The sequence below is a fragment of the Acomys minous genome (genome assembly GCF_964271855.1).
Source record: "Acomys minous genome assembly, chromosome: 12".
NCBI classification, from domain to species: Eukaryota; Metazoa; Chordata; class Mammalia; order Rodentia; family Muridae; genus Acomys; species Acomys minous.
This window is the reverse complement of record NC_140493.1, coordinates 52,761,205-52,785,045: the sequence shown is the minus strand read 5'-3', so window position 1 is coordinate 52,785,045 and position 23,841 is coordinate 52,761,205. Positions and strand designations below refer to the sequence as shown.

General features: G+C 47.0%; 1 protein-coding gene across 1 annotated transcript in view; it reads left to right on the top strand.

The window, feature by feature from the left end:
* TRAPPC9 (trafficking protein particle complex subunit 9) overlaps nt 1-23,841 on the top strand; it is a 445,876-nt gene that overhangs the window by 199,157 nt on the left and 222,878 nt on the right. The gene's annotated exons all lie outside the window — the stretch shown is intronic.

Sequence of the window (23,841 nt, the reverse complement as noted above, 5' to 3'; positions counted from 1 at the left end):
GAGGTTACTGTGGACATGAGAGGAACATGTCACCTGCCAGACATGTCCACTGTGAGGCTGCTCTGAGGTGTGTGTGTGTGTGTGTGTGTGTGTGTGTGTGTGTGTGTGTGTTGTATGCACCAGGAGATGATTCTGGGATCTTACAGCTTACCGTCACCAGACTTTTTGATTGACCCATGACCTTCAGAGATCAGTCTTATTTAACAGCAGCTGATAATTAATAATTTATTTATTTTGATACTTAATTTTGATACTCAGATCTGGCTAGTTGGGGGGGGGGAGGGGGTGACTACAGGCAGCCTGCTCCTCTTCTCTTTTATATGTATGTGTGCACAAGCATGCAAGCATGTTGAAACCAGATGACAACCTCAGGTATGATTCATGTCTTTTTAGTTTTTTTGGTTTTGTTTTTTTGTTTTGTTTTACTTTGTTTTGAGACAGGGTCTCTTGCTGGTCAGCAAATTGCCAAATGGGCTAAGCTACTTGGCCATCCAGCTACAAAAACCTGCCTTTCTCTGGCTTGCCGAGCGATTACAAGCCTGCACCAGCACTCCAGATTTTCGTGTGGGTTCTGGGGATTGAACCCAGGTCCTGGTACTGAGTCACTTCCCTAACCTCATTGCTTTCTTAGTGATGGGTGGTGTCTTGTGCTTTTGGGTCCTCCTACCCTTTTTGGCATAAGCTTTTGAAAAGCACAGTTGTCTGTGACAGATCCTATTCCAGCCACGGTCTTAATCCCCTCTGTCCATATCCAGAGAGAAGCCTGTTATCACTGGCCTCAGGTGTTTAGTTACTGGTTCAACCGCCCAAGTGTGGTCAACCTCCATTACCACTTGCCTCCTTCCTCAGGCCCTGTGCCCCAACGTGGCTCACCCCGTGGAGCAGTGGTTGCGCTTTGGCACCTCCTTGGTTCTGATACCTTATTCCAGTTTGGCCCTTCCAGAAAGGCAACCCTCTCATCTCTGCTGGCTCTTTATACTGGGCTTTTTATACTGAAGCTCTCATGCAGGCCACCCCCTCATGTGGCTTCTGTGGTGACGTCTACCTCCTCACCCTGCTTGGGTTCTGAAATCCCTCATCTGCTGTGAGGGCTGATGTTGGCACAATCCAGATTCACTGAAGAGGCAAGCACGTCTGTGAGGGACTTTCAAGATGAGGCGAGTTGAGGTGCGAAGGTCCACACTGAATGTGGGCTGGGGTTCTGGATGGAATAAAAAGAAGGCAAGCAGATCACAGGTCCTCATCTCCCAGTGCCTGTGCCACCGTGGGTGCAGTGTGAGCAGCTGACCTCAGGACTTCCTTACCAGGCTGGACTATACCCTGCACCTGTCAGCCCCAGCAAGCCATTCCTTCCTGAAGTGGCTTTAGTCAGAACTGAACCTGTGTCCTCGAGGATGCCTCCAGCCCTCACCCTGTCTATTACTTACTTGTCTTGTTGTTGTGATCAAACTCCTTACAAGGAACAACTCAGAGGAGGGAGGATTTATTTTGGCTCATGTCTGGAGGCACTGTCATCCATCATGATGAGGAAGGCATAGTGGTAGCTGGCTCTGTGCAGCAGCAGCATGAGGCTGCTTGCTCACATCTCAGCAGACCAGGAAGTAGAGAACGGAGTGGCCACCATGCTCAGCTGGCTTTCTCTTTTCCCAGTGCTCATCTGACGGGGACACTCAATGTTTGGAGTGAATCTTTCCTCCTTAAACGGTCCTTCCCGGAAATGCCCTCATAGACATACCCACATACCCACGGAAGTGCCTAGGGATGCCCTCGCTGTTTCTTCATCCAGTCATCATGGCTACGGTGAAAATGAACAGGCCTCAACCTCAGCACTGACCTGCTCAAGAAGAGGCTGGGGAAGTTGCTAAAGGAACTCTTGTGCCTTAGAGGTGACTTGAGGCCAAGAAGGGCCCTTGCCTTCTGCTGACAGAATCCCTGCAAAAATCAACCTACTTGCCAGAGCAACAAAGATTCTAGAGGAGGAGCCTTCTTAATGGGAGTTTAAAGGACTGTGCAGTTGCCTCCTTGAGGAAGGAACCAGCCTCCGTGTCCCCTGCGCGCTGACCTTTTCTTAGTACACACTGACTCATTATCAGAAGGGCTTAGCAGATACATGGGCAGGTGGACCGAACGTTCCTGGCCGAGCAGGCCCAGCTCCAGAGCTAAGCCTGCCATTTACTGACTAAGTAAGAACTGACCCCTTGGGCAATCCACATGCATCTTGAGCCTTGATTTTCTCTCGTGTAAAGTGTAGCCTATTAATTCCTGCCTCTGGCTTGCAGGAATGTTCTATACATCTGTGGAAAAGGAACATAGAGGGTATTCAATTAGCACCACTTCCTTTGTACTCTCTCAGAGAAATGAACATGCCTCCCCTGGACTTGCAAGGCAAAAGAGGGAACAATTTCTACCCTGGCCTTTGTCCCCACTAGAGGTCTTTAGGCTGCATAGCAGCCTCTCCCCCATAGCCAGCCACCCCCACGGTCTCTCTGGGTACCAGCACCTCTGTGGCTAGCTTGGTTGTCTGGGGCTGTATTTTTGTTGTTTTCTGTGAAAACTCAGGTAGATTTTTTCCCCCTTCTCCAAAGTTAAAGAAGTCACTCACCGGCTGCTGTGGTGCCATTATAGAAAGGTACCATGGTGATCATGTGACGAGGCGGTGAGTGAAGGAAGGGCCTAGGAACGGAAGGCCAATGCCTCCTGCCGTTGGTATTGACCACAATTAAATCAATTGTGAGTTTTAACTTTTGTGTAAGTCATTGTCTGCACTGTCTTTGTTTTTGGCTGAAAGGTCAATTCAGCTTTTCTTTGTGAATCATTTTGGTGAGGCAAGTAGATGCTATCTTTGTTTGTTGGCCAATAACTCACACTTTAAAAGTTATAATATCACTTCTGTTTTCATTATAGAGGTGAATTTAGGCCTTGGATCTTATGGCTTCAGCTTAATACTGTCTTGGCTCCTAGTCTTGGGACCTTATTTTTGGCAAGAACCTGGTAAATCAGCTAGTGCAGACTCATGAAGTGGGGTTGTATTTATTATTGTGGTTGCAGACTCTTACTGCATCATTTATGTGGGAATGCCCCTTCCGATGATGACGAATACTTCTTGGGACAGTAATTCCTTTAAAACCAAGAGCATCTTTTAGATGATGAATCGAATGTGAGCTGAAGATGGGATATAGGCTAGTTGGTAGGATGAGTGCCAAATGAGTACAAAACCTTGAGTCTGATCCCCAATACTGCATACACTAGGCATATGGTGCATGCCTGTAATCTCAGTAGTCAGCAGGTGGAGGCGGGGGACGGGGGTACTGGTGGGCTGGGAATCAGGATTTCAAGGTCATCCTTAGCAACATGGTGAGTTTGAGGCTAGCCTGATCTTCATAAGAAGCTGCCCCAGTGTGTCTGTGTGTGTGTGTGTGTCCAATGATACACCTACCTCCTTTAAATTACTCAATTAAGGAGGCTCAAGATTTTAGTTTATCTTACTCACTGAGTGTTATAGAATACCCATGCATCCCAGATGAAAGCCATTCTGCCAGGGACTTGGGGGGCAGGGCACTGAACCCTAAAAGTGGCCTTTTCTTTTGCGGTGTTCATTGCCTGACTAGGAGGACCAGTGAGGCACTGTGTGTCATGCGGTTGTGAAACAACATAACAGAGTCTAGGTTCACCAGAGAGACAGGCCTCTCAGCATGTTTGTGAGATATTATATTGGTTACATTAATTAATTGAGATGGGAAGACCTGCCCACTGTGGGTGGCACCATGCTCTGGTTGGGATCCTGGATGGCGTGGGTGGAGAAAGAGAGCTGAGCGCCAGCAGCAGCAGCAGCAGCAGCAGCAGCAGCAGCAGCAGCAGCAGCAGCCACTGCTGCCGCCACCGCCACCATCACGTTCTGCTTCCTGACTGTGGATATAGTGTGGCCGACTGCTTCAAGCTCCTGCTGCCTTCAATTGTGGGCAGAATAAACCTTTTCTCTCTTAGGTCTTTTTTTTTTTTTTAAAGTACCTACAGCAATAGGAAAAAAGTCTGAGACATACCACTGTAATTCTTACTGAGTAGGGAGAACAGCCCTGTCTCTGGTTACAGATAAAGCTGGGGTAAGTCCAAATGCTGATTTCATGGAGGTGTGGCTGTGGCTGCTGAAAGGTTGAGACCCATCTTGCCCTGTTGTGTCAAGGGACCTGGACCGGCATCTAGCACCCCCTTGGGAAATACCTTGTGAATGTTAGGTCTTGTGATCCCTGGTGGTATGACATGTTAGCTGTCACCCAAAGAGCCAGGGTTGCCACTGCACATATGAAGTAGGTTCCCAGTGGTACACTCTTAGGTGACCAGGACTCCCCTCCATGTCCTTGGTATTGATGGCTGGTAGAGAACCCCAGCAAAGCTGGCCAGACTGGCTGGCTGCTTTTCCCAGAGTCTGCTCTGGCAGAAAACACTGTCCTAATTAAATGTTTCTTTTCCATATACAACCCCACAGTGCCTTAATTCAAATGAGAAAGCCACTGTTTTGACAGATGATGTCATTTAATTTTAGGATCATTGTGCTCCTAGTATTCAACCGCAGACTAAATTGGACCCTATCTTGAAGCCTTTGTGCGTGTTGAAGTATCACGTTTGTGCAAATGTCATGATGTTAGTGTGGATCCCCTTCTGCTGAGAGGGATCCTAGATGTGGGTGGAGATGGGGCTGGCTAGCCATTTGGCTGCTTTGTAACCTGGCTGCTGGTGAAGCCAGTTCTTCAACGGAGCCGTTTCTTCTCATGGGTCTGATGTCCGCAGACCGTCTTAGTCAAGGGTGTCAGAGGAGCCCACCATCGGCTGTTTCTCCCTTCATTTGAACCCTAATACAGACCCCAAGGACAGCCTAAAGAGGCTGTCTTTTCTCTCCATATTGCCCCATTTCTGCATTGTGACCAAGAGCCCTTGGCACTGCCTCCAGAACCCAGTTTCATTGTATAAAGAAGATGGCGTCTAACAGATATGCTCATCTGGAAAGCCACCATCCGTTCAGGCCCTCACCCCACTTCCTGTTGCCCTCAGCCTTACTCATACGTGCGCGCTGTCAGGCCTTCTGAAGCTACAGACAAGGCTCCGTTTGAAGGAGCCGTGCCTTCTTCCACATGAACCACGCCTGGAGTCTCCCAGCACTGCCAGCCTGTGTGTTCTTTCCTTCTTTCCTTACTTGCTGGTGTCTTCTGCAACAGGGTCCCAGACTCCAGAAACCCATCCCTCTGGGCCCCAAACAGCTTCTAGCCCAGCTTCTGGGTACCCCCTCTCCCTCCCCAGTTTCCTTTGGTCATCTCCTTTGGGCCTGAGTGGCCTGCCATATAGTCACACCCACTGCTGTGTCATACACCATGCCCGTGTGGCCTTAGCTCACTCTACTGCTCCCCATCGCTCTACCCCAGTGACTCTCAACCTGTGGGTCATGACTCCTTTGGAAGTCACATATCAGTCATCCTGCATATCACATATTTACATTATGATTCATAACAGTAGCAAAATTACAGTTTTGAAGTAGCAGTAAAAGTAATCTTACGGTTGGGGGTCACTACAATATGAGTGGTTGTATTAAAGGATCACAGCATAAGGAAGGTGGAGAACCATGCCCTAGCCCTTGGAGGAGGCAGTGAGGAGAACATAAGCCTGCTTCTAAGATGTGCAAACAGCACCCATGACTTACTCAGGGCCACCCATTTGGCTTGCAGTGAGGCCCTACTCCAAGTGCTCAGCCCATAAGTACTGTCACCAGGCGTGGCAGACTGCCCTCCCAAATGATGTCTCATTTAGCAGAGGGCTTGAGGGCTCCCTCCCCTGTGATGTCAGGATCAATCCATAGGACACCCTTTGGCCAAGTGAGTGAGCTGCATTGTGCAGAGCATCCTTCCAAAGGGGATATCATCCCCGGATGCTGTGAATATATGGCCTCCCACACACTTGGGTGATGTGGCTTAGTTCAGGACCCCAGGACAAGGAACTGATCCTGGATTATCCAGGTGGGGTGAAATGATCACCTGGGTTGTCAGAGAGAGAGAGAGGCACAGGGGTTATCAGAGAGGCACAGCAGTCACAGACAGCAGGTGACATGGCAGTGAAGGGCACAGGTGGAGTGAAGAGGGCGAAAGAGGGAGCCCAGCCACAGAATATGTCAGAGCTCCTAGAAGCCAGAACAACCAGAAGGCCAAATCTCCTCTGAAGCACCCAGAAGGAAGGCAGCCCCGAGACCACCCTGGTCTCAGCACTTCTGACCTCTAGAACTGTGAGAGTTACATCAGTGAGTCTGTGGTCCTTGGTCACAGTGGTTTCAAAGACCTCAAACAGAATGGGTGTGAACGTCTGGGAAATCCACAGAGCAACATGAGGATGGCTGGCTTTCTCATTCCTCCATCTTGAGGATGCCCATGTCCTGGAGAGGGCCCGACCAGAGTGCAGCAGGTCTGTCTGAGGGAAGAAGTTAGGTTGGGGGCTGCTACCCATGTCTTCTAATCTCCCTTAGGGAACTCCACCTACATTCCTCCTGGGAGCTGAAGGGGACCCATCCTGTGAAGCTGTTTTCAGGGCTCTTGGGGAGCAGACTTTGTACTAGCTTTACTGTAGAGCATGCTGCAGGTGGCCACCCACCACTTAGATTCTTGGGCAGCTGACAGTCTGATTGGGAAAACATCAATATAAGTAACAAATGAATATGTAATTTTCTGCTTAGAGAGGGGATCTTCATAATCTTGCTGTGCACAGTGAAGAAAGGGGTGTCACGTAGGAAAGGCCTCTTTACAGGGATTGATGCTAAAGCTGAGATGCACAAGAATGAGGGATATTTTAGCCAACATAAGAGACACTGTGTCCCAGGTCTTGGAAGTTCCTGGCCCAGAGGGGCTGCGGCTGTTTACAGGGAGAGATGAGGAAGTGGACTTAGCTCACCCAGAGCCGCGGACCTGCTGACTCAGGATGCTCAGGGGTCAAGCGACTTCATTTGATCAAGAGGCAGTGGATGCCAGGGAAGGTTTTAAGTAGGACTAAAATTTGCAATTTCACTTAAGAAAATAGCTGTTTTGGCTGGAGTTTGGAGATTAAGTGGAAGAGGGCAGGCGTGGCAGCAGGAGGCCAGTGCGGGCGGCCCTGAGCTTAGGCTGGAGTTGGGGTTTCAGACTGCCACCATGGCCATGGGTGCTGTTACTCGGCTTTGAAGTACATCTCCAAAGGACAGAGTGGCTGTGGTGGGAGAGGTGGGAGCCAGCTGCAAGGTGGGCTGTTTCTGGATAGGCAAGTCTGGATGGAGGGTCAAGTTTTTACAGAAGATTCAGCTGCAGTGGCTTTGACACTGAAGCCTTGACCTCCCCCAGGGAGGTGGTCCATTGACAGTTGTGTGTATGAGTCATGCTTAATCCACAGAATGAAAGGGAAGACTTAAAGGGCTCAGGAGAACCTCTCCTTGTTCACACTCCGCAAACATCCAGTATATGCTCTGGGCAAATATCACTGTGTTTGGCTCTGTCATGGGTTTCAGACTAGCTCCCTGTTACAGCCTCAGAAGCCAGGACAGAGCAGGTCTTGGAACTTCTCGGGACTCCCTCAGATCTGAGATACTTACTAATCCTACTAAGCACATTAGCCATCTACAGCTTTGCTGAAGTTAGCACGGACCTCACACTCAGAGAAATAGGTCTGCTCCTGCCAATTTATGGGTTGCTCCTCAGCTCTGTCCTGAGTCCACATCTCACAGGGCTGTCATTGAGGTGTTTCAGGGCCATGCGTGTATCCAAAGCCTAGCCCAGGACAGTGCTTCCAGCTTTCCTGTGTGGCTGGTACCATCTTGTTCCTTTCAGTCCTCGACGTAAAAGCCTTAGTTGCTAGCTGCTGTCTGCTGAAGATGGCTTTTGACTTGATGCTTTCTGTGGAGTCTGCCATGTTGGGCCCTCCCAGGGGCTCAGTTTACTCTATTACAGTTGCAGGAGAGAAACTCCTGTGAGGTGGGTGTTTGTCCAGGCACTGACATCCTGTCACCTCTGCTATGTTTAGCTATAGTAAGGAGAATGGTTCTCCTAAGGGCAGAGGTCATAGGAGACACTTTAAGAGAGCCAGACAGGAGAGTTGCCTCTGCTGGAAGGGTCCAGAGCTCAGCAGAGGCAGCCTTCTGGAAGGGTTAGACATCCTCACTCAGAGATCTCAGGCCTGTAATAAGATAGGCACAGCTTTGCCTCTAAGGATGAGTCCCCAGTGTGCTCATGACTATGACTTTGGCAGGAAAACCTAGGAAAATCCTCTGAATTCTGTCTGCCATATCTGTACCTGCTGTAGCAGCTCCTGCCCTGGCTGGGCTCTGCCACTCTCCCAGGTCCTGGTAGTAAGTCTGTTGTCTGTCCTCCTTCACCCAGGCACCTTCTACTGAAGATCTGTTTCTCCCTATGACTTAGCAGTAGAGCCTGTGCTCCCTTGTGCAGTCTTTGTGCTCCCAACCCAGGCTTCATGCTACCACATCCAAACTCCGTACTCCCCAATCCAATCTTTGTGCTCCCACGCACAACCTTGTATTCCCTCACACAACCCTTTAGTCCCACACCCAACCTTTGTGCTCCCACATCCAATCATTGTGCTCCTAAGCCTACTCTCTATGCTCCTATACCTAGTCTCTGTACTCCCAAACCCAGGCTTCATCCTCCCACACTAAATCTTCATGCCCTCACACCCAGACTTCATGCCTCCCACATCTAGGCTTCCAGTATCCTTTCCACTTTCCTTCCTTGGCCCTGTCTCCCAGCACACTCCTCTCCACCTGAGGTGCAGCAGGGCCAACACTGCCACTCAGTTGTTGGCAGCACCAGTTCTTCGTAGTCCTAGGAGTCTTGCTTAGGATTCTGCCCTTGGAGCCACTACATTCTTCTTGCTATGTGCCCTTTCTTCACTTTTCTTCAAGATATCCCTGTGACATAGGGATGTCCTCTTGGTCCTGCCAGGCATGGCCCAAGGGTATGTGCTCAGTGCAAACTTTCCTTGATGACCTTTCAACTTTTGACATAGTAATTTGAATTTATTCTTTTACTGCCCCTCTTCACCCACCCCCCCCCCCTTTCATCTAGTTGTTCTCAGGATCTTCTATAAAACTTGATAGTATGTATCCCATACATTGTATTTGACCAGAGGCATGGATGGGTAGATGGTAGATGAGTCTTTAGATATGGAGGCTAAGTGGATAGATGACTAGATAGGGGGATGGATGGGTAGACCAATGGATGTGTGGGTAGATGGGGGTATGGACGGGTGGGTGAGTAGATGGACGGGTGGGTGAGTAGATGGATGGGTGGGTGAGTAGGTGTATGAATGGACGAATGTATGGATGGGTGGATGGGTGAGTAGGTGGGTGGGTAGATACAGTGTATGTGAGTGCATGGGTAATAGGTGGGTGAGTAGACATATGTAAGTACGGGTGGGTAGATGTTGGATGGATGGTTGGATGGATGGATGGTTGGATGGATGGATGGATGGATGGATAGGTGAGGAAAGGATGGGTGGATGAAGGCACTGCAGTAGAGCTGTGTGCAGATGAAAATATGAGAAGCAAAAAAACTCTATTTAAAATCATTTTCTGGAAGAATGCTCTCTATTGTATTAATTACCTCTAAAGCTTTGCAGATCAGGCAAGTGCTAACGAAGGAAGGAGCAGGCACAGTACCTGCTTCATTCATCACTTTCAGCTTAGGCCTGGCTATGCTTGTTTTTCTCATGAATAAGGGAATGAAATCATACCATACTGTGAGTTGAGGAATGTTCACTTAAGTCCAGAGTTGCCCTAATGTCTACTTTGCAGGTCCAGTTTAGGTCCCATCTCACGCAAGGCTGCGAAAAGGTCTTCTCTTCCTTGGGCATCTGCCATGGTGCCTAGACCAGGGCTGAATGTACACATGGCTAAAGCCTGTGCAGCAGCCAAGGCACCATTGTGTGTCACTCATCTCTGCCTGCTGCCTCCAAACTCAATGTTCCCTGGTCTTGTGAAGTTCACCTTCAGAATTCTGAATAAGATGTAGGACCCAGGAATACAGTCTTATGGTGTGGGGAGAGGAGCTGGTAGAGTCAAACAAAATCGATTTTTTTCTTTTTTTCTTTTTGTTTTGAGACAGGATTTCTTTATGTAGCCTTGGCTGTCCTAGACTTGCTTTATCAATCAGACTGGCCTTGAACTCACAGTGATCTGCCTACCACTGCATCCCGAGTGTGTGCCACCACACTCGGGCTCCAGAATTGAATCTTTTGAGAAGCCCACAGGCAGTTCTGATGAGCCCAGTTAAGAGGACTTTTTCTCCGCCCTCCCCTCCCTTACCCTTCCCCCCGTTTTGAGACAGTGTCTCTCATTGGGTAGGCTAGCTTACCCAGAGATCCACCTGTCTCCACCTCCCCCAGCACTGGGATTGTAAGTGCCCACCATTATGCAGAAATGAGACTGGAGTTGTAGGTGTAGCTCTCCTACAGAGTATGGTTTCTGCGGCTCTGGGGAATCAGCCTCTGGGCTCCTGTTCTGCTTGATCATATGCTGAGTCTCTTGTGCATTCTGTCATCTTGATCACGGTTTTCTTGGGCTGTGGCTAAAATTAGCTTGGGTTTCCTGAGCTCATTTCAAATGACAGCCCTGTGTCCCACAGGCTTGCTGGCTGCAGGGGTATACTGTACGGATTCTCTCCTTTTTGCCCTGGCCTTGATGTTACCCTAGCCCTGTGGTCATCATCTTGCTTCATCTTGCTGCAGCACAGCTGGGCCCACCTGGGCCTCCTGGGGACTCTTAGTTCCTGTGCCTCTAGCATGGCATGGGATTTGACTATTTGGAAGAGGCTCAATGAAAAGAAGTCTCTTGACCATGCCTTCTAAACCTATTTGCAAGTTGTCTTGGGAAAAGGGAAGGGATCTGGGAGAAGCTTGTGTATTAGGTGTGTGAGTGTATGTGTGTACACACACACACACACACACACACACACACACACACACACACACACACACAAGAGCAAGGCTATAGGCAGGAGTAAAGCTGGAGAGCCATCCTGCCAGGTTTTCAGTGTCTCTGATTGCCTGACCTGCCTTTTTTAAATCACTGGCTCCTTTTCTTAAAACTGTGATCTGCCAACCATGGTTATCCAAGTCCCCAGCTGACACCACTACAGGTGAAACAGGCAGCTTTCACCAGCCACATCCTGTCAGGGCCAACCCTCAGATTGCCAGAGCAAGGAGTTGTCTTGGATCAAGTTCTTTTTGGTGTTCTTCCCTGACCCTGTCACCCAAGGCTATTAGTGGCTACCAGTGGCCTTTCCTGCTCAGAAGATAGTCTGCAAGGAACGGACCCCAGTGACTGAGCAGAGACTTTCCTTGAGTCTGGTAAGGTGCTAAGAGGTTGAAGAGAACGTGGGCCCTTCAGCTGCTCACTTGGACTCTCAGGATCCCGATGAGGACCGTGACAAATATGTGGACAGGCATTTCCGGTCATGTCAAGTGCTGCTTGTTCTCTAAGGATGGTGAGGTTTTGGAGTTGTTCTTTAGAAACCTGGCAGAAATCCAGCTTTACCTGTGTTTTGGCTGGTCCTGGACCTGGGCCTTTCTGTTGGCATGTAGCCATTAGGGTCTGCATTCCTCAGTGGTCAAAGTGCATTCATTGCCCAGGGCTTCGCCCCAGCACCTCTTGATTCCTTCTTTGTACAAACGGTACAGGACAAACAGGACCTTCCCACCAAGCTCTTACGGTTTTTTTTTTTTTTGGTAGGAAAATGTATTTGTCCATGTGATGGTGCAGAAGTAGTTGGCTTCCTGTGGTTGTAGGTAACTAATGTGGTTTAGTTCTCAGAGTTGCCATACAAATGTGCTGTTGGTCTCTGTAAGTCTGGAATTCAAGAAGGCTCTAGTCTTTACTTCCTAGATAATGTGCATTTAGTATTGCTTCTTTTGAAAAATATTTTTATTCTTTAAAATATTCATACATGTATTTAATGTATTTTGACTGTTATTACCCCCACTACCTCTCTTCAACTGCCCTTGAGATCCACTGACCTATCGTCCTTTTGACTTGATGTACTTTAAAAAAATGTTGTTATTGTTGTTGTTGTTGTTGATGATGATGATGATGATGATAACCGTACTGGGTCCAGTTAGTGCTGATCCCATGAGAATGGGTATGGAGTCATCCACTGTAGCATGATCAACCTACCAGAGGCCACCACATCCCCAGGGAAAAGTGACTCTCATTCCCTCGTCTATCAAATACCAAATGCTCTTCTGCTAGGGGTTGAACCCCAGCAGCTCGTCATTTATCCATGCTGACATTTTAATTGGCTCAATCTTGTACAGGTCTTGTGGAGACAGCCACAACTGATGTGAGTTGATGTACGCATCAGTCATGCCGTACCCATAAGACAGTGCTTATTATCTCTCATCCCCATCTTCCGTTCCCTACATTCTTTCTGCCTACGTTTTTGTCATGTTCCCTGATTTGATTACCCATCTATAGCTAAGCACTCATAATGATTTATTTTCAGCACTCAGACCAGTGATGAACCTGTGTTACCCACTACCCACTGTTGAAAGAAGCTTCTCCTACAAGGCTGAGAACAGAATATGTCTGTGGGTATAACTGTAAGAAATGAGACTACCTGACCATTTATCAAAGCAACACCTGTAGGTTATCTGAGGCCTGTGGTCTCACCAGTCAGAAGCTTTTTACCGGGTTTATAGTACCAGACTATAAATCCTTTCTGTGGAGCAGGCCTCAAATACAATCACGAAGTGATTGGTTACTCCTATAACTCTTATACCATTAGTGTTCTAGTGGTTACACTCATTTGTTAGGTTTGTATTGCTTCTTTAGAGTCCAGTGCTGGCAAGACCATTGATATCTTCCCCCCCCACCCCTCCCCCCCCCAAAAGCCTAAACAGAACCTTTCAGCACCATGAAAACCAGTTAAGAAGGAGAGAGTTTACTGGTCAGTTTGAGACAGATTTTTTTTTTTAAATTTTGCAACCAAAGTGGTTGGTGGTGTCTTCAGCAATAGGTTCTTACCATGAAGTGATGGTGTGCAATCAAGAGCAAGGACAGTGGCTTGGGTTGTTTTGGATGCCCCTGAGGCCTTCCTGATAAGAGCCTATAGGGAGGTATCCTGGGGTGAGCACTTAGATTTTCACGTAATAACCCATGCCTTCTTGGAACAGTATTGTCCACCTATACAAGGTACTTCTGATCACACTCCCCTTTCATATCTTATTTTTAATTGTAAACTACCGGGTCTCTATAAGGATTTTCCACATACTGCCTGTTTTTCCCCATCTGAGACTTTTAACCCAAGCTATTTCCACTGCTCTTCCATGTCACTCACGTTCTACAGTCCCCTCTTTATTTTTACTTGGGTGGTTTCCATATAGATTTAAATATTTTTCTTTTACATTTTGAGATTATCATATAATTACATCACTTATCCCATCCTTTTCTCCCTCCAAACTCTCTCATATATACTTTCTTGTTCTCTTTCAAATTTATGGTCCCGTGTGGGGTGTGTGTGTGTGTGTGTGTGTGTGTGTGTGTGTGTGTGTGTGATTCCTAAGTAAATACATACGTGTTACTCATATATTTGTTTTCAGGACTGACCACTTGGTATTGGGTGACCAGGTGGTGTGCTTTCCCCCAGGGAAGACTATTTCTCTTGCTGTCAGCATTCCTTACTTGTTTCTTGTTCTTTGTGCAGGGTGGAGGCTTTTCCTCTTCCCTTTCCCCTTCCACATTAGCTTGTCTGTTGTTGTTGTCCTTGTTCAGGTTATGTTTGTACAGTTAAGCTGGTGAGACTTTATAGGCGTAGCCTTTGACATTACTAGGATGCACAGTCTCACAACAAACTCTCTGATCCTTTGGCTGTTAAAAATCTTTACACCCGAGCCAGGCGTGGTGGTGCACGCCTTTCATCCCAGCACTCGGGAGGCAGAGGCAGGCGGATCGCTGTGAGTTCGAGTACAGCTTGCTCTACAAAGCGAGTCCTGGACAGTCAAAGCTACAAATAGAAACCTTGTGTCAAAAAAACCAAAATAAATAAGTAATTAAAAATTAAAAAAAAATCTTTACACCCACTCTTCTTCGGTGTTTTTTAGGTGTAGGAATTTTATTGTAGATGTATCATTTGGGAGTGGGCTCCACAATTCTGCATTTTGACTGGTTGTTATTTTCTGTAATGGTCTCCATCTTTTGTTTAAAAAAAAAGTGTCTTTGGTGAGGGATGAGAACTACTCTTATCTGCAGGCGTAAGGACACATATTTAGACTGTAGTTAGGATTATACTGGTTTACTAAAGTGTCTGCTGAAGATTCTCCTCCAAAATCCATGACATCACCAGCCTTGGGCAGTTGGCTAGGTTTCCAGTTTCCAGTACCAGGCATGAGTTTCCTCCTGTTGAGCAGGTGTCAAGTCCAATTAGAGAGCTGTTAGTGGCCTCCAAGGTATGTGTGTGTCACTACTACACACCTAGGGTTTTTGTGCTGTGATCTTTGTTGTTATGGTTTATAGGTGTCATACCTGGGTAGGACTGTTGGTTGCTTTATCCCTTTGGAAGTTTGCATGGTGCCTTCTGGCACTATGAAAGCTAGTCATCAGGAAGGAGGCTTTCAGGTCAGATCTGACTTATAAGCCTCTGAGCCCTGTGGTTTTACAGTTAGTAGTATTTCTTTAATGAAAATTGGCTACATCTGTGTTTAGTATTGTACATTTAGTATTTATTATTGTAATTCTCCATTGTCATCATTTTCCTTTAATAGTATGAAGTATGTTTTCTGTACCTCTTCCTGCTAGGTTTTGCTAGATATTAGACTAGCTACACGTGTGTTCTAGTCCTATTTTCTTCAAATACTTTTATCCAATGGTATCTGTCACTCATGGTGAGATGTATTCCTAGGAGGCAATAGAAAGGTCGATCATGTTTCTAATCCAATCTGATCTGATGCCCAGTGTATTTTTATTGGGGGAACTGAAGTCATTTATATAGAGATGTTGTTGGAAGATGTATACAAGATCCTGTCATTGGATGATTTTTTTTTTCTTACACAACTTTTGATTAAATGCCCTGAAATTATTTGTTATTCCCTGTGACCTGTTTGGTGTGTTTGTCCTTCTCTTTAGACTGAAGTATTTCTTAAAATATCCTATGTAAAGATAGCTTGGGAGTCATAAATTCCTTTAATCTGTTTTTATCATGCAAAGCTTTTATTCTTCAATTTTTATAGATAATTTTGCTGAGTATAATAGTTAGTGCTTCTGACTATGGCAAGTCAGGTCATTTAGACTTGAAAAACATCTTTGCAGGCACCCATGCTTTACACAATTTCTGCCCAGTAATGACTTGTTATTCTTGGCTTTCTACTCTTGCAGCTTTCAATATACTTTTCTTTAGTCTATGTTTTAAGTATAGTATGGTGTAGGGAATTTCTTTTCTGAGCCTATCTATTTAGTGTTCTGAGAGATGTTTGTACCTGGATGGGCATCTTTTTTTCTAGGTTTGGAAATTTTTCTTCTATGATATTATTGAAAATATTTCCTATGATTTTGATATGGTATATTTCTCCCATGCCTTAATCCAAATGTTAGGTCTTTTTTATGGTGCCCCACAGCATCCATTCAGTTAGTCTGTGTCTTTTTATTGGAGAATTAAGAGCATTGATGTTGAGAGGTATTAATGACCAGTGACTTTAAGTCCCTTAATTTTGATGTTGGTTACAGTAGAGAGTTTGTGTGGTTGTGCTTTTGTGATGATGTAGTTATCTATTTTCTGTGTAATATTGGTTGTAGCTTGTCCCTTTGGGGTGAAGTTTTCCTTCTAGTAACTTCTGTAAAGCCGGATGTGTGGATAGGTTCTGTTTGAAATTTTCTTTGTTTTGGAATATTTTGTTGTCTCTGTCAATGATTATTGATAGTTTTGCCAGGTATAATAGTCTGTCCTGGCATCTGTGGTCTCTTAGGGTTTTCAGGACCTCTGTCTAGGCCCTTCTGGCTTTTATGGTCTCTGCTGAGAAGTTGGGTGTAATTCTGATAGGTTTGCCATTGTATGTTACTTGGCCTTTTTCTCTTGCTGCTTTTAATATTTTTTCTTTTTTCTGTATATTTTGTGTCTAGGTTATTAAGTGGCAGGAAGTTTTTCTTTTCTGGTCTATTCTATTTGATGTTCTGTAGGCCTCTTGTATGTTGATAAACATCTCCTTCTTTAAATTGGGGAAATCATCTTCTATGATTTTGTTGAAAATATTTTCTGGGACTTGGAGTCTGGCATCTTCTCTTTCTTCAATGCCTGTTATCCTCAGGTTTCTTCTTTTCATGGTGTCCTTGATTTCTTGGATGTTTTATTTTTCAGATTTAGTGTTTTCTGTAATGATTGCCCCAAGATCTACAATGGTATGTTCTAGCCCTGAGATTTGTTCGTCTACCTCTTGGATTCTGTTAGAGAAGCTTGCCTCTTTGTTGCTTGCCTTCCTCTCCAAGTTATCTTGTTCCCGTTTTTCTTCTGCTGTGTCTTTATCATTGTATCCATTTTCATCTTCAGATCCTGTTTTATTGATTTCTTTCATATGATTGTTTGTATATTCCCGAGTTTCTTCCATTGCCTCTTTATAGGCCTTCAGAAATTGAACTGTTTTATTGATTTCCTTCATCTCATTGTTTGTATTTTCCTGCATTTTTCCCAGTGCCTCTCTATAGGCCTTTTTTATGTCTCCCACCTTTTTGGCTGCGTCTTCTTGCATTTGATTATGGATTCTATTAATTTCCTTCATTATCATCTTCATTACTAAGGATTTGAGGTCATTTTCTTGTATTTCGATTGTGTTTGAGTTCTCAGGGTTGCTTTCTTTGGGATAGCTGGGATCTGGAGTTGTGGAGTTGTTTTGGTTTTTGTTGTTTGCATTTTTATGCTGTCCTTTAGTCATCTTGCTGTTTCTGCTCTTGGGTGTTAGCTTCTGGTGTCCTTCAGTAGTGTTCTCCAGTTCTTAACAGTCTGTGACTCCCAATCCTGTCCCTGCTCTCCGTGCAGTAGATCAGATACAGTACATGATAGGTGCCGCCATCTTGGAACCTCTGTGTCTTTTATAAATTAACAACAATAACAAACCATTTCCAGGCTTCCAGGGTGGCCTGTAGGCCCCTCACAGCTCCTGTCAGAGATCTGACTCCATGTTTCTTCTTTCAGTACAGACACTTACAGTTTTCAGAATGGCATCAAGACTTAATAGTCTTGAGATATGCTTTTCCTCTGTGGGGCTTATATTTGAAAGCTGCAAGTTCTACCCTTAATCCTTCCTCTGAGAGTCAGAATGTGTCTGGTTCATAGAGTGCCGTTTCTGGGGAGTAGCTGGCACAAGTGGCCATGTAGTCTGTGTACTGGAGCTAAGTTCCTGGCTGTGTGGGTGGGACACAGGGGGAGCCCAGGTAGCTTACCTGGTATAAGAGGTTCCAGGGTGGTGTGAAGCTGCTTCCCTAGCTTGGTGCAGAAAGCCATGCAGGCTGGGCTGCTGAAACAGAATTCCTAAAAGTTGTAGGCTGTCCTGCTAGAGGAGACTTCATGGGTGGGGGCACTGGAGCAAGGTATCCTAGCACGGCAGGACAGGTCCTTACCTGGTATAGTAGGCTCTGCGGACTGGATTTTATGTGCTTTGGTGTTTTGCCTCCATGTATGTCTGTGTGAGTGTCAGATTCCCTTGGACTGGAGTTACAGACAGGGTCTCCAGTAGAGCCAGAGTCCAGGCAGAGCCAGGGAGAAGGCTGTGTCTTTGCCCATCCTCAATAGAGAAGTAACTACCCAATGATTCTGCTGGTTTAAAACAATGATTTCCATCACAGCAAGTGATGGCAATCATGCCATTTGAATTCCACACAAGTCAGTCTGACCCATCGGTGTGCTTGTGCCAAATGGACGTGCATGGACCTTGCTTGGGGTCCTCATGGCACAGGGCTCACCCACAGTCTCTCTCTGTGCAAACTGGGTATGTTGGCACAGGCACAGCACTTCGTTATTTTTCCCTTCCCAACACCATGCATATGCTCATAGTTCTCTTTGCTGTTTAAGCCCCAAACATGCTTGGCACAGCCTCCCCTGTGCCCATGGTCTGTCTGTGTCTTGAGACTCTACCAATGCACCCTCACCCTGCTGTGCATATGGAAGCAGACAAATTCCTCTGAGACACTGACACCCACTACCCAGGGTGATATTGTCTCATTCCTCTACGGAGGAATCCGTGTCCCATGTCAGACCACGCTTTCTTTCCTTACCCACCTCACTGCTCCCCACATATCCCTGCACAGGACACAAGTCCTAAATTCTGACCTACAGTTGTTCAGTAAATGTGCAGTGAGCGTTAACTGGTAAGAAACAAGCGAACAGAAGTTGATGAAGACTGTTTTCGAGCAACTGAAAACCAAGGCGATGTCTGGGAGGCAGCGCAGAACCCGGAGCTCTCAGTCAGACCAGCCTGAGCCTGGGCTTGTGATGTATAAGGAAAGGAGTGGGGCTCTGAGACGATGCTCTCAGACACGACAAAGCCACCTACCTTTCAGCTGCTGGAGCCACAGCTCCCAGGGAGTCTGGGAGCCCAGAGGATTAAAAGTCACACATCACAGCCTCTTGGCCATCACTTTAAGTGTGACGTCAGGTTTAATATATTATACTATTCTCATCACCCCCAATTCTCCATTGCCTCCTTTCTCCCTGAAGGCAAACACAGCAGAAGCTTCTGTTACATCAGCTTCATTATTACCTCTCCGGTTATGAAAATGGCCAGGTTGACAAAGGAGAAGGGCTTCCTGCTTCCCTCAAAGGTTCTTTTCTAGAGAGGGCCATGAATATCTTATGAAACTACCACTGCGTCCTGCTGTGACACCCGTGCTGAGCCTCCTGCAGGAGTGGCCTTATTAAAGCGTTCTTTTGATGGAGTGGGCTGGCGTGCGCAGGCAAAACTTGCTTCTTTTCAGAAATCACTCGATTGTTATAAATATTTTAGGGGGTTTCATCTGCCCTGTTTTCTGTGCATGAATCTGTCATATTGACCACTTTTCAGGACAAAGTATCCTGCTTTGTTCTCACCAGAGAACCATACACACCACCATCAGTGTCTTTCCCTTTTGTGTTTTGCCTTAGTTCATATGGAAGGTTCTCACCCCACCCCAGGAGCCCAGTGATTTCCTATCATCAGCTGACCCACATGTGCAGTTAGGCACAGCGTATGAAGATTATGTGTTCTGGGTGTTCTATCCCCTGTCTGGCCCCAGTCCACTGTGCTAGCTACATGGATTGTAAGGCCTCCTTTCTGGCCATGCTCATCTTCCTATCTTGTCTTCTGCTGGTTTCATGCACGGGCTAGGTCCAGCTGGAAGCCCAGAGTAGGGCCAGCCCAGAGCTGCTGTTGCCCAAGCCCTTCTTCTGTAGCACAGGGCAGGTTAGAGGCAGGTTTTCAGGAACACAGGCACCATGTTCAGCCTCAAGGATTTAAGTGCCATTAATTTTCACAAGGCCTGTGTGCTGAATCCACCAAGCAGGCTTATAAGGACTCTCTCCAGTGTTCATTAGAGTAGGAGACAGGGCTTTGTGTCTCAAGATGTGACATATGGCTGATGCTGTCAGGTAGGTTATGGGTTGGCAAATGAGGAGACATATTTTGAGAGGTTTATTAGGTTGCCCAGCATCCCACAGTTTTGTAGGGGATGTGCCGGATGCTGATCTGGAGTCTCTGGTCCTTCCCACCATCCCCTAACGCTTTCTGTACACACAGTGCACAGTGTAGAGTAACTGTTGTCTTCTTACCTATTTCTTAACTTGTACAGCCTGTTTTCTTTTTAGAAGGGGTGTGTGTGTATATGTGTGTGTGTGTGTGTGTGTGTGTGTGTGTGTGTGTATAGGCCTTTAGTAATCCCATTTACTTTCAGATTGGAAAGGCAAAATAAAATGTGTTAGCAACTAGCTATAGGATGCTTTGCCAGGTAAGCCCTTACAGGAGAGCCTTCACACAGAGCCCAAATGCAGAATAGACAAAGGTCCCCATGTTGTGGGACAGTATAGGTCTGGACCATGAGCCACAGTTAGCTGTATGCTTGTCTGCTGTGGGTCTGTGTGTGCTCTGCCGAGTTCAGGCACTGGGAACACCTACTCAGGAAATACAAGGAGTGGGAATGGAGCCAGGGGAAGGAAAAGGAGGAGCATTCAAGGCAAAGGGTGCTATGTAGATGTGATGTCATGGAAAATGCCAGAAGGCCAGACAGATGCATTCTCTTCAGTGCCTTCTCTATGTCAAGGACTATGGGGACAAAGAAGTGATCAGGTGGTCAGGGGAGTGTCAGTGACTAAAGCAGAGGGAGTGAGCACTGCTCACCCATGGCAGATAACAACCAAGTCATCCTCACATCACACTTTTATAATATGGTGACCCAGGTACTACCCAGAGAAAGTCTGCAGTGTCATTTAGATATGATCTATCCATTTTATGTACGTGTACACACATGTGTGTCTGCAGATATAATTATATTTCTCTTTACATTTTGAAAACCAGGCACTTCACTTGACTCCTCATGCCTTTTCTTTCCTCTCAGAATAAAGTGTTCCCAGGCCTCCTTGCCTCCTCACTGGCCAGCCCCGTCTCTTCTCATAGCTGTGAGCATTGGCACATGCTTATCACTTTCCTGGGACCAGGACACTACTCCTCCCATCATCCTCCTCTACACTGAGGAGGATTGAGTTCACTGATGTCACTCCCCATTGAGTTCTCTTCCTACCCTACTGATAACCTGGGGCCTCCTTGTAGTGACACATTCTACTCATTGTAAGAAGCCACTTGGTGGCTCTTTGTTGCTGACAACTGAAGGCACACTATTCCTTCAATGTGCCTTTCCGATAACCACACTACGCCATGCCTGGTTTGCAGCCGAGGCTGAACTGAGGTTCTGATAAGCAAATAAGAGAGGGAATGGCCCTCAGGAGGATTGACATAGGCCTAAGTCTGTCCAGTTACTGCACGGGTTCCATCCAGTCACAGCCCTAAGACATCAGAGAAGGGGTACAGGTGATCTGGGCTTTGACAGCTAAGTAAAGGACAATTGTCAGGTGTGGGTCCTGCCTGTGGGGTACCATGGCAGAAGCCTCCTATGAGTTTCTAGGAAGGCCACTGGCTGTTCCTACTGGAGCTCTTTATAGTGTTTTGAATTGTCACCACCCAGAGCCTGTGGAACTCAGGGCAAGAACTCCTCTTTGGGACAGTTTCAGAGCTGTGCTTCGGCAAACGTTTCTTCGTATGAACTCTAGGCCATGGGCTGAGCTGCTGTTGAGATGCAGGGAAACTAAATCCAAGGCAGGGGTGGGAATGGGGGGAGATGATATGTGACATTTAGAGCACCTGCATAAGGACTTGGGCCTGTGAAGACTTCTATGGAAGTTACCTGGCAGGAATCTCTGAACCAATGTTTGTTCAACGTTTGTACAGATGCCTGGAATTCCCTCTTTCCCTCTCCACCTTCACTGGTTTGTGGTAGCCTCCCAACAACTCCCTACTCTTTGGCATTGGCTTACCAGCTAAGCCTCATTGGCAGGCATGGTCCAACTTGCTTAATGTTGGGACAGCCACTATGAGACCATGTCCCTCAACCAGGATGGCAGGCATCAAGCCTACTCCTCAGACAAGACTAGCAGGTGCTATGGGGTACGTTTCTGAGGCGCCTCCTTATTTATAGCTTTCCTGGCATATATAGTGAGAACAAACTAAAAACCTGGGTCATTTCCTGGGACTGAGACCTTGGCTTGGATGGAATGGTTGTCCTTTGGTTGGGCACCAGATGAGGTAGGGAGGCTCTCAAAGATGGAGCACTAGCCTTTTGTTCTCAAGGTTGAGATGAGCCCATGATTTACCCACTAGCATTTTGTCCTTTGTGTTTCCTTTTGACTCTTCTTTTTTTTTTTAAAGTAGTGATTACATAGTATGATTCGACCTGGTGAGTTACTCTTTCCCCATCCTTGCCGTTCCAGGGCTAGGCTGGAGTGGAGCCTCCTGGCCTCTCAAGACTGAGGCAGTGGAGTGGCCCATCCTGGGCTGCCTCACTGGCTGCCACACAGGCAAAGAAGGGGTAGAGAAGAGCCGCCTTGGTAGAAGTTAAGTCTGGAAGGCATCAAGAGAAATGTGGATGAGCTAATCCCAGGAAGGAGGTCTTGATGTCCAAAGGAGGGAGCCACAGAGAAAGGGTCTGTCGGGTGCCCTCCGTAAGATAGGGAAGCCTCATGGTCCCAGAGGAGGAAGGCATGGTACCTCCAGCAGAAAGGGTTGTGCCTGTGGCTCTGAGACTCATACCTAATGACGTGGTGACAGGGAGGAGACAAGATTCAACAGCATCAATTGAGGGCTCCAAAGAGCTGGCTGTTGAGAATGAATTTCCAATTCATTTGTCAACTCACCATATGTTTGTGGAGTGTTTATTACGTGTCACACACTACTTGAGCAGTCACCTTTCCCCTGGAGATCTGCAAATGAGGCCTGTGGGTGCTGTCACTGAATCACCGAGGAAACGGGAAGCCCAATACTGTAGGAATGAGGATGCCCAGAAAGGAGGGAGGAAGTGGGGAAAGAGGGGTGGGGGCGGGGTAAGAGAGCCTCCTGCATTCCCTGTAAGCCATATTCTCACCAGCCAGGCTGCCACCTCTTGCTAGGAGGGTGGAAATGACCTCACAGGGGTTTCTGAGATTGCATAAGCAAGTGTATTACTTAGGTTTAGAGCCTTGCTGTGGCTGCAGGTAGCTGGCAGGGCAAGTAGGGCAGAGTTAGCTATTGTGCTTTAACTTGGTGTGTGGTTAGCACTGTTCTCAGAGGGCTAGAGGCTAGAAGGGAGTGGAGCTTCTGCACTATGGGGAATGTGTGAGAAGTACCATGTCAGTTTCTGTGTTAGGCAAGGCTGAGGGCAGTGGTGCTCCCTAGCAGAGGAAACATGTAGCCAGCCTTCCTAGCTGCCAGAACACATCTTCCCCAAAACTGCCTGCTTCAGAGGTGTGGCCGTTAGGTCACTGAAATAATAAGTCATCAGTGATATTGCTGGAAGATTTACACTGTATGTCCTGACTAGCCTCAAGCTTGCTTCCAAGAGCTGTGGTGATAGGGCCACACCTGGCCCTGTAGGTTCTTTTATTGTCTCCCACTCCACTTCCCAGTATGCACCTTTTATTCTCATAAATCACCGGAAATCCATGTGTATGTCAACAGCAACCCACGGGCATCCGTGAGGAACACTCGTGTCTCCTTAATGTGTTGTGTATTCCTTCATGTATCTTCCTGTCTCTGATGTCTTCTTTTCTTGACCTACCTCAAATGATGCTGCCTTCTGCCTTGGAGATGAATCCTTCCAGGGTCTACTTAGGCAGAGGTAGCAGCCTGCCCTCTGGTCTGCAGCCCTGGGTTGACTGTGTACAACCTCCACACACGACGTGCCATTTAGATTCTCTTGCTATCTTTGTTTGCAGTTCTGCCTTCCCAGTCAACTACGCCATCCCTTTACCTCCCGCTCCATGCACAGTAGTACGCTTTGTGGCACATAGGCCCAATGCTCATCATCTGCAGAGGGAATGGTCCCAGGGCCTGAATGTAGAGATGCATGCTGATAAACCACTTGCTGGGTCCCCTCATTTACATATTGATAGACAACAAGCTTCTATAGCTGAGGAACCAGTTATTGCTATTTTCTGCCCCTCTCCTGGATGGATGAGCCAAGAGGTGCTTAGCTCAGAGACTCTGGAGGCAGGCCACCCAGGTTCAAGGCCTAGTGCTGGCTCTTTCCTGGTGGGTAACCTGGCCAGCTAGATCTCAAGAGTCTATCAACAGCTC